Source organism: Ipomoea nil, unplaced genomic scaffold, assembly GCF_001879475.1.
Source record: "Ipomoea nil cultivar Tokyo-kokei standard unplaced genomic scaffold, Asagao_1.1 scaffold0869, whole genome shotgun sequence".
NCBI classification, from domain to species: Eukaryota; Viridiplantae; Streptophyta; class Magnoliopsida; order Solanales; family Convolvulaceae; genus Ipomoea; species Ipomoea nil.
Window position 1 is genome coordinate 1,137,277 of NW_017617297.1, and position 24,579 is coordinate 1,161,855.

General features: G+C 35.7%; 1 long non-coding RNA gene across 1 annotated transcript; it reads left to right on the forward strand.

Annotated features, from left to right (window-relative positions):
* The first annotated feature begins 14,674 nt into the window (after positions 1–14,674).
* LOC109178729 lies at positions 14,675–15,898 on the forward strand. The gene is made up of 3 exons (XR_002053760.1): positions 14,675–14,704; positions 14,812–14,875; positions 15,845–15,898. It is a non-coding gene; the product is annotated as an uncharacterized LOC109178729 (long non-coding RNA).
* Positions 15,899–24,579: the final 8,681 nt, after the last annotated feature.

Genomic DNA, 24,579 nt, shown 5'->3' on the forward strand with positions numbered 1-24,579 from the left:
CATCCTTACTTTTTCCTCCCAAGTATCTACCCTCTCTGGCTTTTCATATTCTCTCTGATGGCTTCTAGCAGTAGAAACTCAAATTTTGAAGACCAGTACGCCAATCTCTCCTTGCATGATGATGATGACGACTTTGAGGTTCCTCTAGAGGAAGAAGATCAATCTGACGAATTTGAAGACCCAGCCTTTACCGTGGTGGGGAAACTGTTAACAGAGAGACCTGTCAAATTCAACTATTTCAGAGACACTTTAGCCACTGTTTGGAAACCAGTGAAAGGAATGATGATGAAGGAAGTTGAAACCAACCTGTTCCTATTCCACTTCTTCCATGAAGTCGATATGAACCGGATTCTAAACGATGGACCGTGGTCCTACGAGCAAAGCCTTCTTGTGCTTAACAAGTTGGGTGATAATGAATCTCCTTTTGATACTGAGCTGCATCATGCCGACTTCTGGGTTCAGGCATACAATGTCCCGCGGAGCCTGCAAACTGAAAAAACGGCTCAAACGTTAGGTGCTCATTTGGGTGACTACAGAATGACAGATACAAGCCAACTTGACGGAACATGGAAAGCTTTTATACGCATACGAGTGAGCATCGACATATCTCGCCCTCTAAAAAGGAGAATGAAGATAAAACCACCTAGAAGTGAGGCTACGTGGGTGGAGTTCAAGTACGAAAGACTACCTAAGTTTTGCTTTTCGTGTGGCATCATCGGACATGCAGATAAGTATTGCCGGAAATCTCTTGAAGTGACACCATCCATGCTGGAGAAACCGTTCGGACCGGAGCTTAGGGCAACGGGAAGGAGGCAACCGCCGGTCAATGGACAACAGTGGATCCTGTTGGAAAGGCCGAGGAAAGGTACTCAAAAGGAAAGAGGAAGTACATCAGAAAATCATGCAGAATGTCAACATGAACTTTCATCAGAGAATAAGGTAGCTGAGGGAATGACATCTGACGGCATAATTAATGGCATTGAAGGGCAAAATGACGATGACAACAGTGAGCAGTTAATGCATGATGGTGAAGCTTTGGGAAATTCTATTTGCACCACCCATTTTGCTATTTACACCCCCTATTTAATAGGTGTAATAGCTTTATAGGTGGTGCAAATAAAAAAGTGCTATTTGCACCACCTCATTAAATGTAGTCAAACATTAATCTTTATTTTTTTATTTAATAATCAATCTCTTTATTATTATTATTATTATTATTATTATTATTATTATTATTATTATTATTATTATGTTTTAATGCCTAATTATTTTGTACAATATTTTTTTAAGTTTTTATTTTCAATACATATATTTTTTTTTTTAAGTTTCTATTTTCAATACATCTTTTTTTTGTTCAATACATGTTTTTTAAGTTTATATTTTCAATACTTATTTTTGTTTATGTTTTAATTTTAAATAAAGAGAAATAATAATTAATTTTGTTATTCTAATATTTTTTTATAACTCAAATTTGTTATATACATTATTTTAAATTGATTTAACTATAAATTGAAATATAAACTGATTACTAGTGATATTTGAAATGAATAAATATAAATTGATTTTCTACCTATCTTTTTATACTGTAAATACTGTAACAATTTTATAAAGATATATGTGGGTTAGAGTTCTAATAATTTTAATGTAGTTAAAATTCTATAAAGATATGAGGGTTAGAGTTCTATTGAGACTTTGAAATATAAATTGATTTTCTACTTATCTTTTTATACGGTAAATACTGTAACAATTTTATAAAGATATGTGGGTTAGAGTTCTAACAATTTTGATGTAGTTAAAATTCTAATCATAAAATAAGTGGAGGTCAAGGCTTCTAATCATAAAATAAGTCTGCATGCGTTCCTAGACACTTTCTATTTTGAATTTTGTATTTATGATTGTCCTTCAAGTCTCTGTAGAATAGTTTCCTACAATTGTGTATTCTTTGTAGTATATATTGCTCTATGTACTCAATATTACTCAATAAATTGATTTTCTACTAATCTTTTTATACTGTAAATACAATAAATTGATTAATTTACAACTACATTCCCAACAAATTAAATTAATTCAGTATATAGATAGACTCACCGGCGGTCACCCAATAAATAAATCTCAAATTCAATACTCTTTATACTATAATTTCCTCTCTTGAAATGGAACAAAGAGTTTGTTATTTAGTCAATTGAGAAATTATATCTAATTTAAATGAGTCCTAATTACCTATACTAGCAAGCAAGAACAAAGTGGCTTAAAATACAAATAGCAACACCCATAGAAATAAATAACAATTCAATTCTACCTATCTTATTATACCGTAAATACAATAAATTGCTTAATCTACAACTATATTCACAACAAATTAAATTAATTTACAACTATATTCACTAAATTGATTAATACTATAATTTTCTCTCTTGACATGGAACAAAGAGATTGTTATTTAGTCAATTGAGAAATTATATCTAATTTAAATGAGTCCTAATTACCTAGCAAGCAAGAACAAACTGGCTTAAAATACAAATAGCAACACCCATAGAAATAAATAACAATTCATTAACAATTCAAATAACAACTTAAAATACCTCATAATGTCCTTGACTTTGATTTTGATCATTGTAACTAAGTAACTGGCTTTGATTCTGATTATTGTAACTAAAAAAATCTTCTATCCAATCATCCATGGCTTATAGATTGTGTGATACATATACATAACACACACCCCACATATATATAGAGTCATATGAGTCCAAATTGTATTCTCTGCCGCCCAAATTATCAGTAATTTCATCTCACAAACATCAATATTGACTAATTGTTTAAAAAAAATATGTATTGAAATTATAAACTTAAAAAAATGTATTGAAATTAGTAACTTAAAAAAATGTATTGAACAAAAATTATATATATTGAACAAAAAAAAAATCTATTGAAAATAGAAACTTAAAATAAATATGTATTGAAAATAAAAACTTTAAAAAAATATTACATAAATAATTAGGCATTAAAAAAAAAGAAAAAAAAAAGAAAAAAGAAGCAAAACAGTGACGGGTTCATGAGGTTCATCTTTTTTCTTCTTTTTTTTTTTTTGTTTAATTTAATGTTTTAATTAATTATGTTTTGAATTAAAATATTATTAATTACACCTCATAAATGAGGTTTGACCAAGGTGGTGCAAATAGCAAAATGAACCCTCATTTGGCTATTTACACCACCTATATAATTATTAAATGTTTTCACCTTTTTACAATTTCAAGATACTTTATACCCACTTTTAGTCAAAGGATGGTGCAAATAGCAACACCCGAAGCTTTATCCACTGGTCAAAACTTTAATCCTCAAAGGCACGTGGAAGATGATCCCCAATCGGTCTGGAAGATTCTTCTAAGCAAAGAGGGAGCTGATAATATTGGGCTAAACTCTGTTAACCCACTTCAACTGGCCCACGACCAAAGGAAGAAAAGAAAGGAAATTGCTGGGCTGGAGGAGGAGCTAGATCAAGACAATATGTTGGTGGACCTTTCAAAAAACTTGTTGGAGGCGGGACCTGCTTCGCAGGCCCGCCCGTTATAATGTCTCTTATCTCGTGGAACTGTCGCGGGCTTGGCAACCAGGCGACGGTTCAAGTTTTATTGGACCTCGTCCAATCAAAGAGGCCGATTATATTATTTGTTATGGAAACTAAGCTGGGTTCTCAAGGCATGGAAAATATTAGAGTCCAATTGGGCTTTGACAACGTCTTTGTCGTAAACAGTACTGGTTTCAGTGGGGGCTTGGGGCTATTCTGGAAAAACGAGGTCAATCTTATGATCTCTGGTTACTGTTCGAACTTTATTGATGCTCAGGCTTCGCTAAACAACTCTTCCCAACTCTGGAGGTTTACGGGATTCTATGGTTGTCCTGAAATAAATAGACGACGAACTTCTTGGAATATGCTTAGAAGCTTGTCCAACCATAACGATCTCCCATGGATTGTTATGGGTGATTTCAATGATATCTTGCAACCAAATGAGAAGTTAAGTAATAATCCTCAGCCACGGTGGCTTATTCAAGGCTTCAAGGATGCAGTGGAGAGCAGCGGCCTCAGGAATTTCGATTTCAAGGGGTACCAATTTACCTGGGAAAAGGGGAGAGGGGGCCCTAATTGGATTAGAGAGAAACTGGATCGCATTCTAGTGAATAATGGATGGCTTGATATATTTGGAGAAGCAAAGGCGATTTCCTTCGAAGCCCCAATGAGTGATCATCGACCTCTAGCAGTTTGGCCGATTGCGACAGTGCATGTGAAGAGAAGGAGGAATTTCCGTTTCGAGAATCACTGGTTGAAGGAGAATCATTGTAGACTGGTGGTAGACATGAGCTGGAAGAACACTGTGGGTCATAATATATGCTCTAGGTTTGAGATGTGTAGTGTGGCAATTTCTAAATGGGGAAAGGATTTCAAGGGCAATTTCCATGACAGAATTGAAAGTGCGAGAAGGCGAATGGAATCTCTGAGATGCAGAACTGATGATAGTGGCTTAGCTAATTTCTCTGCTGCCCAAAAGGAGTTTATTCATATACTTGAACAACAAAGTTGTTTCTGGAGACAGAGAGCTAAATTATTCTGGCACAGAGATGGGGATTCGAATTCAAAATACTTCCACAGTGTTATCACCCAAAGGCGCAGGAATAATGCTATTTTAAAACTCAAGAATCAGCAGGGGGTCTGGATCACGCAGGGTCAAGAGATGAATCAATTAATAAAAAATTATTTTATCAATTTGTTCACAAGTTCTGCAGGAGTTCAAGAACCTGTTCTTCGATGCCTCACTCCGAAGGTTACAAATTCCCAGAATGAAGCTCTGTTAAAAGTGTTTACTAAAAATGAGATTAAGGAGGCTGCTTTTGGGATGCACCCGGATAAAAGTCCAGGTATCGATGGCTTTAATCCTGGTTTTTTCCAATCTTACTGGGATATAGTAGGTGATAGTATTGTGGAGTTGTGTAATGATTTTATCAGTTCTGGCCAGCTTCCTAAATTCATCAATCAGACCCATATTGCTTTAATTCCCAAGAAAAACAATCCTGAAACCATGGCTGATTTAAGACCCATTGCCTTATGCAATGTGGCCTACAAAATTGTCACCAAAGCCCTTGCAAACAGACTCAAACCTATCTTGAATCACCTTATATCTGAAAATCAGAGTGCCTTCGTCCCGGGAAGGCTCATCACGGATAATATCATGGTGGCGTTTGAGATGCAACACTTTTTGAAACGCAAAACTCAGGGTAAAGAAGGATATGCTGCTCTTAAACTTGACATGAGTAAGGCTTACGACAGGGTTGAGTGGCCTTTACTCCGTGCTATTATGCTTAAACTTGGTTTTGCTGAAAAATGGGTTAGGATCATCATGCATTGTATTTCAACCGTAGAATACTTTGTCCTTAACCAGGGGGAGGAAATTGGTCCTATCATTCCCAAGAGGGGTCTTCGTCAAGGGGACCCTATTTCCCCTTATTTGTTTCTGATCATTGCTGAAGGCTTTAGTGCTTTGCTTAGAGAGTTTGAGAGGGGGGGAAAGTTGCATGGTATCTCTGTTGCTAGATCAGCTCCTATTGTTTCTCACTTGTTTTTTGCCGATGATAGCTACATTTTCTTCAAAGCCAACCCTTTAGAGGCTGCCAACCTTAAACATCTTCTTCAACTTTATGCTTCTGCTTCTGGCCAGATTGTTAACTTTGATAAATCAGCTCTCTGTTTTAGTGGAAATGTTGGTGAGGAGATGAGGGGAGAGGTGAGTACCATCCTGGGAGTTAAGAGGGGTGAAGGAAAGGGCAATTACCTGGGTCTACCAATGATAGTAGGAAGAAATAAAAAGCAGATTTTTGGTTTCTTAAAACACAAGATTTTGAGCAAGATTAGGGGTTGGAACCAAAGATTTTTGTCTAGGGCTGGGAGAGAGGTTCTTTTGAAGAGTATTATCCAAGCCATCCCTTCTTACGCTATGGGAGTCTTCTTAATCCCTAAGGAAATCATCAAGGAGTGCGAAATTACCATGAATGAATTTTGGTGGAAAGGTGGTAACAATGGCAGTAACATGGGTATTCATTGGAAATCTTGGAACAAGCTTTGTGTACCTAAGGATTGGGGAGGGCTGGGATTTAGAAACTTGAGGAATTTTAATTTAGCTATGCTTTCAAAACAGTCTTGGAAACTCATCAATTGCCCCGATTCTTTAGCAGCAAGGGTGTATAAAGCTAGATACTTCCCTAATTCTACCTTCCTGGAGGCTAAAAGAGGTTCAAATCCTTCTTTTATCTGGACTAGTCTTATGGAAACTCAGGATATCATAAGAAGAAATTGTAGGTGGAGAGTTGGCAAAGGAAACTCAATTCAAATTTGGAAAGACAGTTGGTTACCTGATAAAATATGCCCAAAGATTACAACTTTCCCTTATCCTATGATGGAGCAGGCCACTGTGGACTCTTTGATGGACCCTACAAATAGAAACTGGGATGAGGATACCATTAATGCCATGTTTAATGCAAGAGATGCCCAACTTATTTTGAAAATTCCCCTACCAGTGCATGAATTTCCAGACAAACTGATATGGGCACCTGATGAAGGTGGTGTATTCTCAGTTAAGAGCTGCTACAGAGTTCTCAATGGTGATTTACCTCAAGTTGAGAAGAAGTACTGGTCAGTATTCTGGAAGATGAAGTTACCCCCAAAGGTCAAATGTTTTTTCTGGCAGGTGTGCACAGATTGCCTTCCCACTAGAGACCTGCTGCGTAAGAGGAAAGTTGATTGCGATGATATATGCCCGCTGTGCAAAAAGGAAAAAGAATCTATTTGGCATCTGTTCTTTGACTGCAAGGTGGCCAAAGATGTCTGGCTTCTTGAAGGGTTTAGATTTCAATCTGCTCCCACTTCTTCTTTCCATGAGTGGTTCAAAATCAATATGCCGGGGCTAAGCTCCATGCAACTTGGAAACTTCATCATCATATGCTGGGATATCTGAAAACAACGAAATGACTGTGTCTGGAATAACAAAAATCCTCTCCCAACTAACGCCACTTTAAACAGAGCGCTTACTTTCTTGAGGGATTGGAGATCAGCTGCGGACATTGGATTGGACAAGATTACTCAACAAAGGCATGCGGCCGATACTTGGATCAAGCCACACCATGGATATCTCAAAATGAATGTGGACGCAGCCATTAACAATGAAAAGGCAACTATGGGTTTTGGCTGTGTTATTCGTGATGAGAGAGGAAATTTTGTAGCAGCAAAGGAATTCCATAAACTGGGTATATACACCCCAAGAGAAGCAGAAGCGGCATCGATAAGAGAGGCTTTAAGCTGGATCAAGGAGCTAAATTGGGACAGGGTGCATGTGGAAACAGACTCCCTCATTGTGGTCCAAGGCCTTAAACAGAATTTTGAAGAGTCTTCTTTTCATTTATTAGTGAAGGATATCAAAAATTTAATGAGTAGTTTTTCTCATGTATTTTTATCGTTTTCTAAACGATCAGCGAACCGGGCAGCGCATTTGATTGCTAAGCAGTCCGCTTCTAAGTCTGATTGTATGGAGTGGTTCTATAACCCTCCTCCCTATCTGTGTAATGTTTTGTCTTCGGACTATTATTAATATATGGCTTTTATTTCAAAAAAAAAAAAAAAGAAGAACATTTATTGCATGTAGCTATCACGAAGTAGATATCATCATAGTTTCAAGCTTTTAATTGACAAATAGTATTAATAGGCCAGAAGGACACATGCACTTTGAAGTTCAAAAGTTGACAGAATGAAGATAATGGTAATGAATTTAATGCTAAAGCAGGCCTTCCGTCATGGTCCCCATCCTACAAAAATCAAAGGTAGAGCTCCATTTTTTTTTTTCTTTTGGGTTGGATACACATTTAATGCTAAAGTAAATCAAGGGCAGAGTTCCATATTTTTTGGGTTGAGTCTTGTTTATAGCTGACTGGCTCAAATTAAAAAGGTTGGGATTCAAATTCTTGAACCTGTGATTACAAGTTTGTATTCTTAACCATCTTGGCTGGGTTACCCACATAGCTTCATATTAATTATTATTATTATTATTATTATTATATATATATATATATATATATATATATATATATATATATATATATATATATTTCAATGGGAACAATAAAGAATGGTTAGTTTTGTATTATTGGTTAGTCTAAGGATTGTCACAATGAAATAATTTACTCATAAAATATTACATTATTTGCTCTATTAGAAAGCTTATTTGACAATTTGTAATTTAAAAAAAAAAAATGAAAATGGACAGAGCATTTGCTTTCAAGCAGTGAGTTATGGACAACCTAGGTTATTTTATCTCCTTGTGAATCTTTACCGGCTATGGTCACGAGGTGGATTTCACCAATACACACCCTCGGATAGTGGCTATAAGTTTTTATCTTCACTCAAAAACTTGATATTTAAGAGGATCGGAATTGAAATTGAAGAGCAAGAAACTATAATTTATTTATTTATTATTTCCAATTGAAGAATTAAGTTGCACTTGGTAGCAAAAAGTGGTATTTGGTTTTTAACAAGTTGAAGAATTAACATCTATTACAATAATCACAAATGGTTAATTAGTTTTGTATTAGTGGTTAGTTCAAGGAGTGTCACATTGAAATAATTTATCCATAAAAATATTATATTATTTGCTCTACTAGAAAGCTTATTTGACAATTTGTAATAAAAGAATAATTGAAAATGGATAAAGGATTTGCTTTGAAGCAGTGGATTACGAAAGCATTTCCTTATTTAGGTGAAGCATGCACATTCACAGCTTTTATTCTTCTTTTGCAATTTCATTATCCCATTCCCTCGTACATGTAAATTAAATTCAAACTGCCCATTCACAACTTTCCTCTCCTTTTACATTTTCATTACCCCATCCCCTAGTACAAATAAATTCAAACTTATAGCATAAAAATAAAATTTAGAATCTACGTACAATCCTACCTACTCATTTTATGGATAGACATTAATTAGACAAATCTTCTAATATAGTAATATAAATTGCATTTATCTGTAATCTTAAATATAGGTTACCATTCAACCACATCAAATTAGGTACCTAAAGTGTAAGGCCTTCATAGGCTCTCTTTCCAACCTTGTAGGTTGCTCTTAGAACTTCGGAATATATGTATTGCTTAAATTAATGCAAAATAATTATTGATATTTATACATGAGGCCACCCTTCTTGAGCGGAAAATAAAATAATGTTGTTCCTATTGAGTAGTGATAATTTTTTTTTGTTTGTTTTTTTTTTAATAACTTAGGAATGTAAACAAATTTTATTATGATTAACTTATTATGTTTAAAATAAATAGCAACAGTCTTTTATCAAAACTTTAGGAGACCTGTAAATGAGAGCACATGCAGTGTTAACAATTAGTATGGAAATTTAAAAAAAAAAAAAATCGTATGAATGGGAACCCTCAAAGAATTAAGGTACGAAACTTAATTATTGTTCATGACTATCCTAAATCCCAATGTAGGAATTCGATCTTTTCCTAGTTTTTTTTTTTTTTTTTTTTTTTTTTTTTTTTTTTTTTTTGGATAACATCTTTTCCTAGGTTAACATTCACCTTATTTTAATTTGTTGCTTTAAATTAGTTTTTGACTTCTTTGTAATATCATCTGGATTTAGTGAAATGCATTCTACTATTATTAATTAATCATAATAGTTAAACGTTAAACCATCAAAAAGATATAACAATTGTTAATTGGAGTATTAAGGCATAAATGACTAAATTTCATGTATACCAAAAAAAAAATAAAAAAAAAATAAGTAACACTAATTAATTAAAGCACAATATACAAACATACTGTTGCTTTTTTCAATTTAAAATGAGAAAATTGTAAAAAATGCCCCTCTATAATATGTCAATTATCAATGTCACCCCTGAATTATGAGTGGTGCAAATGTTGCCCCTCAATTATCAAAATGGTGCACATATAGCCCCTCCCGTAACGGATCTGTGGTTTCCCACCGCTGTCCATCGCTGGTACTTCGAATCAAGGGAGGGAAAAAACAACTAAATTACATATTTACTTCGACTTAACGGTGTCGTTCACTAACAGGGAACCACATGTCCGTTACGGGAGGGGTATATGCACCGTTTTAATAATTGAGGGGCAACATTTACACCACTCATAATTCAGGGGTGACATTGATAATTGACATATTATAGAGGGGCATTTGTTACAATTTTCCAATTTAAAATACATACTCTTAACATTTTTAAAAAATATGTTTTATTATGAGTTTTTATTAGTTTAGTGTTGATAGTATCATATATAATAATTTTGATGACACTAAGTAGTAAGTACTATTGACACTACCGTTACTAGTATTTGATACAACCAAGTTTGGTATAACCTTATTGTATCATATGCATTCGACCTCATAGAAAATCCCTTAATATGGTTTCAAAATAAAAAATAGAAATACTTATGTTTTTCTAACCGCTTGACATATAAGAAATTTATTTATTCATTAAAAAAAAACCATATAGTCCTATTAATTATTAGTCTATATATATATATATATATATATATATATATATATATATATATATAATATGAGCTTTGTCATGGTAACTCCAGTCAAAATAGCTAAGGATACAAACTTGTAACCATAAGATTACGAGTTTGAATCCGGAATTGAAAGAGGAGGAGGATCATGACGCAAGAATGCCAATGCCTTAGCATTAAATGTTTACCTAACCCCAAAAATATAGAACTCTGTCTTTGATTTGCTTTAGCATTAAATGTTTACCCAACCCGAAAAATATAGATCATAGCAGAGGAGTATCATGACGAAATGTCTGCTGTAACATTAAATTCATTACTAACATCTTCATTCTGTCATTCTTCTAAACTCTTAAGAGCACGTGGCCTTCTGGCCTATTAATACTATGTCAATTAAAAGCATTTCTTCCAACTCAATTTACCAAACTTCCTCCAATAATTTCTTTAGAACATGGTGTGACCATATTGCCTACTAACTAATGCTATGGAAAACAAATGCACTCTGTTCTTTCCTATAATTGTTGTGTACTCTAAATTAATTTAGAGATAGCATCATTGTATTTCTTAATATAATTGTATAACTAATTAACTAAAGTTAATCAACTGTCTTTATAATCATATATAGTGATATTGATTTAAAAAACAAAAAAAAAAAAATAAAATCAAAGCTTGAAACTATGATGATATCTACTTAGTGGTAGCTAATAATGCAATAAATGCCCTTCTTCCCATTGAATTTACTACAAATAATTTTGGCTAATTATTTCCATACACTATTTGTTAAATTGCTGAGCCTCATGTGCTTGGCTACTCTATAAATAGTGTAGCTTAGCACCTCTCTGATCTTTCACATCCACAATTCAGTCTCTCCCTCTCTCCTCTACACATCCGCAATCTCTGCATAGGCTATTGAAGCTAGTTTTAAGAAGCCCCATAGATTTGTACATTTTTTCAATTTCAAAGTTACTAAAATGACAAGGGCTAAAAAAGGCTAAATACACAAGACCCAAGTAAGGCTAGCATAAAAGGCCACAAGGCAAGGCCTTATGGGCTAGAAATTCTGCAAAAAACCAGCCCAAAGGCTCAACACCCATAGAGGCCCACTCGGCCAAATCAGATCCAGCCCATCTGGTTTTAATTCCACCATGGGCCATTCGGCCTTAAAGGCCCAAACAATCTCGGGAATTAATTCCCAGCCCAGTAACTGCAATTAATTCACGGAATAAGGGTCAAATAGGCCATCGAACTACACGCCAAACTACAATTAGGTCATCCAACTCAAAAAAGTTACAATCAAGCCTTTGAACTGTGCAAATTCATACAATTAGACGTAAAGTGACCTGTTGACCGGGTGATTAGATGACATGGGGTTACCAAATTAATTTTTATTTTAAAAAAAAGAAGAGGGAAAACCGGAGACAAATTCTTCGTCGTCGCCAGTTGAGTCCAAGTAGGCATCGTCTCTCACGTCCTCTTTCCTTTTCAATTAAACAATAATCCAAAAAAAAACCTCCTTACCCCATCATTCTCTTCTTTCCCTTGTCATCAAATTCTAAAAACACAAGAAAACAGAATTACATCCTTCAAAGCCTTTAGGTTAGGGATGGCAATTCTACCCGCACTCAATGGGTTCCCCGCATCCCCGCTTCTACGGGTTTTAAAATGCTTGCACAATATGAGTAATGAGTGCGGGTATAGGGGAATTTTGTAAACCCACGCGGGTATGGGGGCGGGTGCGGGGGCAGGTATCCCCGCCCCGCACCCGCACCCGCACTTATATATATTGTTATTAGTATTCATTTATTATATAAGTTTATGTACATTTTATAATTAACAATGCATAATGAATTAAATTTCTTATTCTTTGTTAATGAAAATTGAATATGAACAACATAAATAACATAAAGGAGTAAACACTTAATACAATTTATACTACCAACACAATTTTCGTTCCAATTAAGGATTAACTTCGTTGGCTCTTATTAAATTTTAGACTTATGTTCAAACTTATAAAAAAATGTATGTGATAATTAGAATTGTAGTATAAAATTTTTATTAGATTTAAGTGTAATATTAATAATTAGAATTACGGGTTAGGTATTACCCGCTCCCGCAAAATCCCCGCGGAAGCGGGTATGGAGTAGGAATTTCATTACCCGCGCGGGTGCGAGTGCGGGTGCGGGTGCGGGGAATGGATTGGGAATGCGGGTGCGGGGGCGGGGGATATATCTCCCGCTCCATTGCCATCCCTACTTTGGGTTGATAAGAAAATTTGAATATATAACTTATTACTTTGTGCTTGTATTATTATTTTTTTTTCAAAATTCAAATTAAGCTCATTTTTTATTTATTTCTTTGTAATTTTAGTATTTTCTAGTTTATTTTTGATAATTTGATCTGGGCATTGACGGGGACAGTGATTCTCTTCTTTGCAGAATTGCAAGTAAGTTTTTTTGTCAATTTTCCTTTTTATTCCTTATGTGTTTATTTTTGAATTCATTTTTGTGGATTTAGGTTGTTTTCTGAGAATTTTGGGTGGGAAGAACTTGTTTGTGCAGTTGAATTTTGTATTGGGAGGATGGATAGTTTGGTTTAATGATGTTTGTGGAACTTTCTTAAGAAAAAAATGAGGTTTGTGGATGAAAGGTTTATGGGCAGAAGTTGAGGCTTAAGTAATAGTTTCTGCTTAGAATTTGTGTTTTTGGTAAAGATTGTTTCTTTTACTAAAACGTTAATAGGAGTAAAAGAGCTCAATTAAAGGATGGTACATGAAGAGATAACATGAAATGTATGTTATTCCACACATCTGGGCAACTCAGAGATTTGAGAACATTCACTTGTGGCGGAGACGAGGGAGGGGAAGGTGCGTGGCAGCGGCAGGTTTTTTTTTTTTTTTTAGTTTAAGAATTATTAAAAGAAATTTTAAAATAAAAATTAATTTGGTAACCGCCACATCATCTAATCACACTTTCAACAAGTCACTTTAGGTTTAATTGCTTGAATTTGCACTGTTCAGGGACCTAATTGTAACTTTTTTGAGTTGAATGACCTAATTGTAATTTGATGTGTAGTTCGATGGCGTATTTGACGCTTATTCCTTAATTCACTCGGCTGTCACCATTATTCCAGCCAGCCGAATTAGACCTTCCAATCATTTTCCTCATGACTTATCAAACTTCAGAGGCCTGCAGTCCATCTAGAGCCATGGCCCAAATCATCAGCCATTGGTCTACCATCCTCCATGGACCAAACCATCTATTTAGACTTTCATTCCAAAGTTATATTCAAATCAATTATTCCCACCAAATTCATGCACCTCAAAAACAAAATCATTATTTGCCCCAGAATCAGAATTTCAACAGAAGGAGTCCTTTAATCAACAAGTTCCCTTTCTCAGCAGAATGCATAAGCTGCAACATCTACAAGCCCATTTTAATTTCTTAATAATTCTGTTCCCACCATTACCAAGTACGGAGTATTTGATATCCATTCCGATTCCGATTCCCATGTGCAAAACAAACACACCCTTACTTCTTGTTTAGCCTCCTCAATTATGCTTATTGAAAATATACGAACCTGCTTCTTAATATTTTCATTAATTCATTTGTACAGCACATTAATCATATAAATATATTAAATTCCTACTTTTGATTTAAAAAGTTAACACACTTCATAAAATTTTGTTTTTTCAGGGCAAGCCACTTTATTTTAGAGGTGCCAGAATCTTCAAAGCTATAATTGAAAAGCTACTATGCCATGGAATGGGAAATACAAAAAATGTGAGCATTTCTGATTTTACAAAGCACAAAAATATTTAACATCGTAATATTTTACTTGTTTTGAAAAGTCATTAATCTTTATATATGCTGTTTTTTTGAGTAGGTTATTGTGTACTGATGGGAATTTAATTTATTTGCAATTTTATAATGTCATTTTTGTTTATGTGAGTTGTAGGTGCATGATTACAGTTTCTAAACAATTATGTTTTTAATTATGAAATTTTAATTAAATATAGGCCATATTAGCTGGTAGCAAAGCTGGAGGTGTTGCTACTGCTATTTACTGTGACAGATTTAGAGGCCTCTTACCCTCTACTTCTTTAGTAAAATACTTGTCTGATGGTGGATATATTTTCTTGACGTAAGTTAATTTTATTCTTATATACATATGAAATCTTGTACTAATTAATTAAAGGAAGTCTTACTATGATGATATATACTAAACTTTACATGTGCAATTTTTAACAGTAAAAACCACAGCCAAGGAAACCGGTTTCTATCGTCCTACTTTGAAGGCTTGACCAAAATACAGGTATTCCTCTTGAATCATATCCTCAATCCCACAATAAATTAAAGAATATTCAAACTTTCTATATTAACTACATTCTTGTAATTTTCTTAGATAGTTTTTTTTTTTTTTTTTTTTTTTTTTTTTTTTTTTGGGTGAGAATGAGGGGCCTAAGCGGTCCCGGGATTAATAGATTCTTCTAACGGCTCCGTTCCCAGCATCTTTGTCCAAGAGGGGCGCAATGTTGATCGGCAGACTATCCAAGATCGAGGTACCCCAGGCGCCATTATGACCCATGTTGGCCAAAAAATCTGCACACTGGTTCCCTTCGCGAAGAATATGCGTGAACTCTCGAACTTGGAGTTGTTTCATAATGGCCCTACAGTCCGAGATGAGCATGCTCGCTTCAAGCCGTGAGTCACCATCGCGTTGAATAGCATTGATCATAGCTTCCGAGTCACTTTCAACGACAATCCTGAATAACCCTTTGTTTCTAGCAATGGTAAAACCTTCCCGGAGGCCCCATAATTCCGCTATGAAGCTTGTCGTGGTCCCAATCTTAGTCACGAAACCCATCACCCAGGCGCCAGCATGGTCTCTGATCAAACTATATATAACTTCCAACTTCCAAGCATTTAAATGGCCCTGTTTGGTAAAAAATTGGCCTATAGGCCAATTTTGGCTTATTTGACCACTATTAATTGTTTGATTTAGTTAAAATATCAATATAAATGTTTGGTTAATTAGCTTTTTGCAACTCCAAAAGGCTAAAATTCAAAAAGCTACTCTAAACAACTTTTTCAATTAGCTTTTTGAGAAAATAAATTATATCAAACAGCTATCAGCTAACAGCTAATTTACCAAACACTTTTCTACAATCAGCTAATGTTATCAACTATTTATACCCTCTAATTAACACAATCAGCTAACATCTAACAGCTATCAGCTAACAGCCATTTTACCAAACAGGACCAATATCTTTTTGTTTACCAGGGATCAAAAACTGCTCTGCCTGAATCATGCACTACAAAATTAAGTGCAGAATTGGTAATCCTCAACTTAAATGCCTTCATAGTTTAGGACAGAGCTCCTACCTGTTTTGCCTAATGGAGGTAAAAACTCCAAGAATGGATTGTTGATTACCTCTCCATTTGCTCACACTAGACTATTTGGCCCTTATTAGTATATATAACTTCTAACTTCCAAGCATTTTAATTTCTTCTTTTCTTTGCTTAGTCTATTCTGTGATTCTTAATTAGCTCAATCCCGGGCAGCTACAACTTCCACTAAAGCCCTTATTAACACACAAATGCAACATGATTAAACAGGTCATCGCAACAATCATTAACAAATTTTATAAATATTTTCAAGTGTTTGCATGTTCCATCTTTCTACAAACACCATTTATTTATGAAATTAACATTGAAGAATTGATACTCAACATGTGAAAATGAAATTAGTATTATTAAAATTTGTTAACAAAACAAGGGTGCAAACTGTTGTATTTCAGAAGATAAAATGGTTGTCAACAGTAAGAATGTTAGTAGCAAACTACAAAAGAAAAAGTGCCCTAGCAAAAATATCATTTTTATACATTCTTTCCTTCTCTCTGTATACATCTGATAATAAAATCCAATTATCAGATCAAACAATCACTCTTGAGTCTTGATAACAACATCTTGGGTAGAAAATAATTACCCTGGATCATGAAGCTAAGCGCAGGGCCGTTCCATTACAAATTAGGGTCCTGTGCAATATTTAAATTTGGGCCCCCCTTTTTAAGTAATTTTTATATATAAATAATAGCAATCGTTATACTCTACACCACGACGCACGTAGCACTGTGCGCCGCGCGCCTCCCAAAATGGAGGTCGTTTTGGGAAGCGCGGTAGGAAGTTGTTGTGATTATGTATATTTGTTCATACAATTATGTATATGTTTTATACAATTATGTACACTTTTTTTATACAATTATGTACATCCGAATCAGGAAATTTTTGTGTATTATGTTAAGAGTTGATGTGTATTAGGTTAAAAGTTTATGTTTATTATGTATTATGTTAGATTATGTGTATTATCTTTTAAAAAACAATATGTATATTTGTTATACAATTATGTACATTCATGTATAACATTATGTACATTTTTTAACATGGGTTTTTTAAAGAAAAATTAACTGCCAAACACTGGGGCGGGAAATTTCAAATGCAACAAGACTTCAAATCCATATCTGCCATAGAAACTAAACAAAAAACCACAATCATCTTATAGATTGTATTCTTATTATTTTCATTGTCACAGTGATACCTATCATTGTTGTACACACTATCATTTAGATTTTTTTCAATCTTACAATCATCTTGATCTTCTATATGAAGATTAGCATCTAATAATTTTTCATTGGCATCATCTTTTTGCTCATCTATTTGAGTTTTTTTTTTGTAATGAATTTTTCAAGAGCCCCCTTTTGAGATTGAGTTAGTTGCTCAATTCTTCTTTTCTTTTTACGCTTCTCAAACTCAGATGAATATTTTCTAGAAGACATAAAATCCAAAGGAAAAATAAAAATTTATTTAGAAACTCTATGAATAAATAAATAATTAATCAAGAAATAAATTCTTAAATATATTATTCTGAAATCAGAATTATTAAGTCATGTAAATAAGTAAATAACACAATAAAGAAGAATTGTAAAACAATACATAATTTAAATTACATGTCAAGAGAATTAAAGAACTTTAGAGTTTGTATGATAAAAAAAGAATTGAATAATCAGAAGCACACGAGCTGAATCTGTTGTCTTTACGTCAATTTTGTCAATTCATTAAGTTGTACTGCCTGGACAAACAATAAAACTAAATTATGTGATAATTTATTCACTGAATTTGAGAATTCTCAAATTGGCAAATTTAATTTTAATTTTGATTTTTGCATAATCATTTAATCAGTAACTAACAAGTAACAATTAACAAACTAATAGCACTACTCAATTACTGAAACTAGAAGTAATAATATTGAATCTGCAAAACAGCAAAAGTAATAACTAATAAGTAAGTTTTCAAAAAAAAAAAAAAAAACTAATAAGTAATAAACACATACCTATTACCTAGTCTGCTAGAGTGCTAGTCATAGACATTAGAGTATTACACAATTGTCTCTCGTCTCTTCTGTGATCTGTCCGTCTACTCCGTGTATCCGCCACTCTCCGCCGTAATACTCGTACGCAATACGCTACATAAAGGCTTAGTCGCTTAGGGTAATAGGTTTTTGACTTTGTCGGCTTCACATGCTTCCGTGATTCGCTATTTCGCTTGATATATATACATAGTATAATTTTTTTTTTTTTTTTTTTAAATAAGGGGCCCCCAAAATTTGGGGGCCCTGTGCGGCGGCCCTGGGCAGACTTGCCCAGGGCCGGCCCTGGCTAAGCGTGTTCAGAGCAGAGTCTAGTATAAACAGTGATGAAATGCATGTTAATTCAACTAACCCTTAACCCAATCGAAATGGGCTAGTTACCACATTCTGCAAGATACCAAGATTCAATAACACAATCAAAATGGGCTAACCCGTGTGGTTAACTCATGAATGGTCCGAGATGAAGATCAAAAGACTGAAGATTCGAAGAGTAAAATATATCAAGACCAAGTGGTTGAAGGGTCTACCTTTCAAAGTGTTACAATGACAAATGGTAAGGTCAATCATTCGTAACCGAAAGGTTGCAAAGGTGAGTATGAAGGACCTACCTTTTGAGGAGTCAAAGGGACTAGTGGTAAAGTCAACCATATACAGACCAAAGGAAGATAATGATGAGGATATTCTGGGACCAGAAGTCCCTTACCTAAATACCATTGGGGCGCTCCTTTACCTTGCAAATTGTACTAGACCTAACATTAACTTTACACTAAATATGCTGGCTTGATTTAGTGCTACTCCAACCAGAATACATTTGAATGGCGTGAAACATATCCTTAGATATCTCTAAGGTACTACAGATCCCGGGCATCTATTTGATAGAAACCAAGATACCACATTAGTGAGATATCCGGATGTTAGTTATATGTCTAATCCACATAACGTTAAATCCTAGACAGGATATGTATTCCTTTGTGGAGGTACTACTATTTCATAGAAACCCGTTAAACAAACACTAGTAGTTACCTCATCTAATCATTCAGAAATCATTGTGTTATATGAGACCTCAAAAGAAGCTGTATAGTTGAGGTCATTAATACATAATATTCATAGAATAACGAGTATCAGCAATACATCCACTGTCTTGTATGAGGACAACGCAGCATGTGTTGCACAGATGAGTAGTGGGTATGTTAAAAGAAACCTTACAAAGCATATTGCACCTAAACTCTTCAACCCACACGAACTCTAGAGGAGTGGTGAAATACATGTTCAAAAGGTTCGCTCCAGTAACAATCTAGCATATTTGTTCACTACATCCTACATACATCTACTTTTTGATAAAAATGTCCACAAAATTAGGATACTTAGATTAGGGATATTTGTTGTCTTCAGGGGGAGCAACAACGTCTAAGTAGTACAATTAAATTATTGATTCCGAAGATGAAATATTTTTTATTCTAAATTTAAACCCTAAAGGTTTACTGTTGTACTATTTTTTCCTTAACTGAGTTTTCCCTACTGGGTTTCTTAGTGTAATGTTTTTAATGAGGCAACCGAAACGACACATGCATTACCTATATATCGTGTACTATTTTTTCGACTAGATTTTTTCCATAGAGTTTTTTTAGCGAGTTTTTAACAAGGCATAATTATGTTAAATAATGTCTAAAAGGGAGTGTTACAAAATAATATATTAATGGACATTATTATTATATTTATGTGAACATTATTATTATATTTATGAGACTTTATGGAGATGTTTTGTAATAACCACTATTCTATGTAATATATATATTGACAATGGTAATGAAAAAGTCACTCTTTCCTTTTTGGTTGTTGTTGCCCGCATATTATTCTCTGCAATTTATTCTCCTTATTTACTATATATGGGTACTATCTATCCTGTAAATTCACCGGTTATGAGCTAATAAACCAATGGGCACAATATTACAATGTTAAACTGTTATTAATTTATTAAAGAAAACCTACGTATAACTGTTCATCCTAATAATCAATAACGTATTCAATTTATTTTATTAATTTTCATATTATTTATAATAATAGTTATAACGTATCATAATTATTCATATGCATGATGCATGAATTTCTATTAGTAACACTAAATTGTACTTTAAATTGTACATTAAATTTCTATAATATATCACACTGCACTAAACACATATACATGAAAAGTAAATGAATAGAAAACAAAAACAAAAGAGAAAGAAGCAATGCAAATATTAAATATCTATTTTATATTAGGCTTGGTAATGACAATGGGAAAAGTCAATTTCTTAAGCGCTATAATTGATGCAGAAGATCCTGGAGTTCTTGAAAGTGTGCAAAACTTACCTATGTGTTCAAACAAGCAACCACCTTGTGATAAATGTAGGAAACAAATTCTTAGACTTATCCAACAAGGTGCATATACAATTCCATGGGAATTACCTTCTTCAATTTGTTGTTCACAAATTCGGAGATGGGGAGACAATTGTTTTTATAAGTGGATGGTTTATGACAATGCTGAAGACTATGACCTTTTTGGAGGTATTTTAGTTTTAGATAACATGAAGAGAACATGGGATGGTTGCCAATAAAAAAATTTTTAAAAACCCAATGGAAATATATATATATATATATATATATATATATATATATATATATATATCCCACTCCACTAAACACGTATAAATGAAATGTAAAAGAATGGAAAAAAGCAAAAGAGAAAGAAGCTGCAAATATTAAATACTCCATCTGTCCCATTTTATCTGTCCTACTTATTATTCATTGGTCAAACCAACTCTTTATTCTTTGTTTATTTTATTTAGTATTTGTTATTTATTTCTAAATTTGATTTTTGTGGTTAATAGTACTTTTAGTGTAGTTTCTAAATATATAAATTTTGTATAATAATACTAAACTTAATATTATGAAAAATTAGATTAAAAATAACTTTAGTTAAGCATCGTTAACCGAATCAGACACATAAAATGGGATGGAGGGAGTATTTATTTTATTTTAGGCTTGATAATGACAATGGGAAAAATCAATTTCTTAAATGCTATAATTGACGCAGAAGATCCAGGAGTTCTTGAAAGTGTGCAAAACTTACCTATGTGTTCAAACAAGCAACCACCTTGTGATGAATGTAGGAAACAAATTCTTACACTTATCCAACAAGGTTTTACCACAATTCCATGAAAATTACCTTCTTCAATTTGTTGTTCGCAACTTCGGAGATGGGGACACAATTGTTTCGCTAAGTGGATGGTTTATGATGGTTCACGAGCAAGAGGAACGGGACTCGGCGGTAAAGGTGGGGGTGCCGAGTGAGCAGCCATGGTTGGCGGTAAATACTGGGGAACTAGCGGCCCAACCGCCCATGATGGGGAGTCAGTGGTTGATTGTGACCTCGGATGTTGAGATGAGTCTGAAAAGGGGAATACAGACTCATCAAACCGAACATGGCGACAAATATAGGTTTTTCCAGTTGTTAAGTCTAAGCATCTATAGCCCCTATATGACGGTGGATAACCTAAGAAGACACATGGGGCCGATCGATACTCTATCTTATGGCGATTGTAGGGTCGAAGATAAGGGTAACACCGGCACCCAAAGACACGCAGGAAGGTGTATGGTGGGAAGACTTTGTATAGACGCGAGTACGGGCTTTGAAACTGTAACACCGGGGTGGGTAAGTAATTTATAAGACAGGTGGCTGTTTCAAAAGCATAGTCCCAATATGTTAAGGGAACTGACCCTTCGGCCAGCAGAGCGAGCTTGGTTTCAACAATATGTCTGTTCCGCCGCTCAACTCTACCATTTTGTTCATGTGTGTAGGCGCATGACTGTCTGTGAAACGCGAGTACTCATCTACAAATAATAGAAAATAACGGCAACCACTAGCAGACGCTACTGGAGTTGGGCCCCAAATATCCGTATACAAAAGATCTAATACAGATTTGCTAGATGAATTGACCCTATCTAATGGGAACCGCGATGACTTGTCGAGATGGCAGGCTGTACACGCACCCATTTTTTTGGAATTGACGTGATAAACCGGATAGCTCTGGAGGACTTTATTTAGGACTTGACCGTGAGGATGGCCCAATCGACGGTGCCACATCACCGGAGTTGTATGGGAACTTATGAAAGAAAAATTTGACCGTGGTACGGGAAGAGTGAATAGACCATCCGATGCCAGACCCTTAAGTAGAATTTCCCTGGTGATTGAGTCATTCACAAAGAAACAATTATGGTGAAATAATTCAAAGAAGACACGATTATCATTAGTAAAACGCTGGACTGAAAGTAATGGAACTTACAAATTTGGCACATGAAATATATTGGATAATTTCAAACATTTTGACACGGATGGTATAGATGTTGAACCAACGAGTGAAATTGCCAAACCTATGCCATTACCCTCCCGCAGGACGTTGGGGCCGATATACTCATCAAAATGCGTCATCATGGTGGAGTCGGTTGTGGCATGCGCGGATGCTCCCATGTCCGGGAACCAGCTGGTGACAGCATTGGTGGTGGCTGCGTCATCTCCGGGCATGGCCAGATTGGCTTGAGCAGGTGGCGGCTGGGTGTTGTATCTCTTATAACAATACACTGCCGTATGTCCATGGGCACGACAGATTTGGAATCTTGGAGGACCGCCGCGGCCGCCGCATCCTCGCCCATTGCGGCCGCCCTGTCCACGCCCATTGCGGCCGCCCCGTCCACGCCCTTGGCCTTGGCGACCACCGTGTCCACCATCATTCTGATTCCGACCTCGGCCAGCGTACATCGCAGCAGGTGGAGCGCCAACCGCGCTGGGATTCGCCGGGTAATCCTCCGCAAGAATAAACTCCTGCGTCTGCAAAAAATTAGAGAGCTGTGGGATCGAGACTGGGTTGCCCGAGGCCGTTACTCGGGCCGTTAAAGAGACGGCCATCTATCTGTATTCCGGCCGAAGCCCCCGGAATACGAATAGATTCTGTTCGTCCAAAGAAACCGGATGACCGGCGAGAGAGAGATCTTCGATCAAAAGCTGTGCACGTCCCAAGAACTTGGCTGGAGAACTATTACCTTGGCGGAGGGTTTGGAACTGCCCAAGAAGATTCAGACACCGGGCGCGGGTGGAGGACCCAAGTGTTGTGGTGATGGACTGCCATACCTGTCGCGACGTCTACCGACCGACCGCCAAATACATCACTTCGACCGTCAATGAGGATATTAGAAGTGAAAGGATCGACTGATCCTGTTGTGTCCATACTGTAAATGCGGGGTTCATCATGGGAGCGCCGGTCGTCGCACCAGAGGCAGAGTCGTCGGCAGCTGGGCTGTCGACAGTAGGTGGCAGGCATGGAGTATCTTTGGTCACGAATCCCAGGATCCCTTTGCCGCGGAGGAAGGGCACAAGCTGAGTGCCCCAAAACAGGAAGTTTCATGTGGTGAGCTTGATAGAAACAAAATGGTGCGCGGTGGACAACGCATTTGGAGTGGTGGCCGGAGACGATGCGGCAGCAGTAACAGTTCTTTCCGATGAGTTGGTTGACATGATAGAGGATATGGAGAGAGATTTTAGGAATATCTAACCTAAGGCTTAGCTGATACCATATGAAAGTGAATAATTCAAAACTCAAATTACACGATAGAGATTACAAGAGTATGAATACTTAGCTAGGGAACGCAAAACCCTCCTAACTAATAGACTTACTCTAGCTAGATAAATACAAGCCACACAATTATTAACAGAATATAATAGGAAAATAATAATAACATTAATATGTCTAACACTCACGACCAAAACTCTCGAACACTTCCTACAAAATGCCATGGACACGCTATTTATAGAGGGACGACACTTACAAGACCAATTGCCTAGCCAATCAGATAAAAGCATTCGAATTGAAAAATCCGATCCTTATCCAATCTGCTTAATCGCCGGACTGGCTGGAAGTTTGGAACCCGAACCCCAAGGATCGCACTAAGTCCTGGACCACGCCTACTCGCGTCCGTCCTGCACGAGACTTGGTCGCACCGTCTCGACCAATGCCCCGTACCAATCCCACCAAGGTCACTCCAAAACACACCAAGATGTTTCGTGCACCAAATCGCGCCAAGGCTACCCGACTTGCGCCCTTGCCACTTCGCATCGGCACGCTATTTCCCGCACGGGCGCACCAATCACTATGATACGTTATAACAATTCTAAGAACATGCACCATACATTTTAATAATTATGATACGCTATTATTATTATTATAAATAATATGAAAAACAATAAATTAAATTGAATACGTTATTGTTAATTAAGATGCACGTGTGTGTGTAATGTGTGTTTTCTTCAATAAATTAATAACAACTTAAATGTTTGCGAAAGACTTGAAGGCCTGATGAGCCGGTTTTGGTGGGAGAACGGTAATAATGTTACAAATAAAGGGATTTCCTGGGTAAGTTGGGCTAGACTTTGTGCTCCAAAGTGTAATGGCGGGATGAGTTTCAAGAAGCTACATGAGTTTAATCTTGCATTGTTAGCGGAGCAAGAATGGAGATTGCTACTTCAACCTATGTCTTTGGTGGCCAGAATTCTAAAGGCA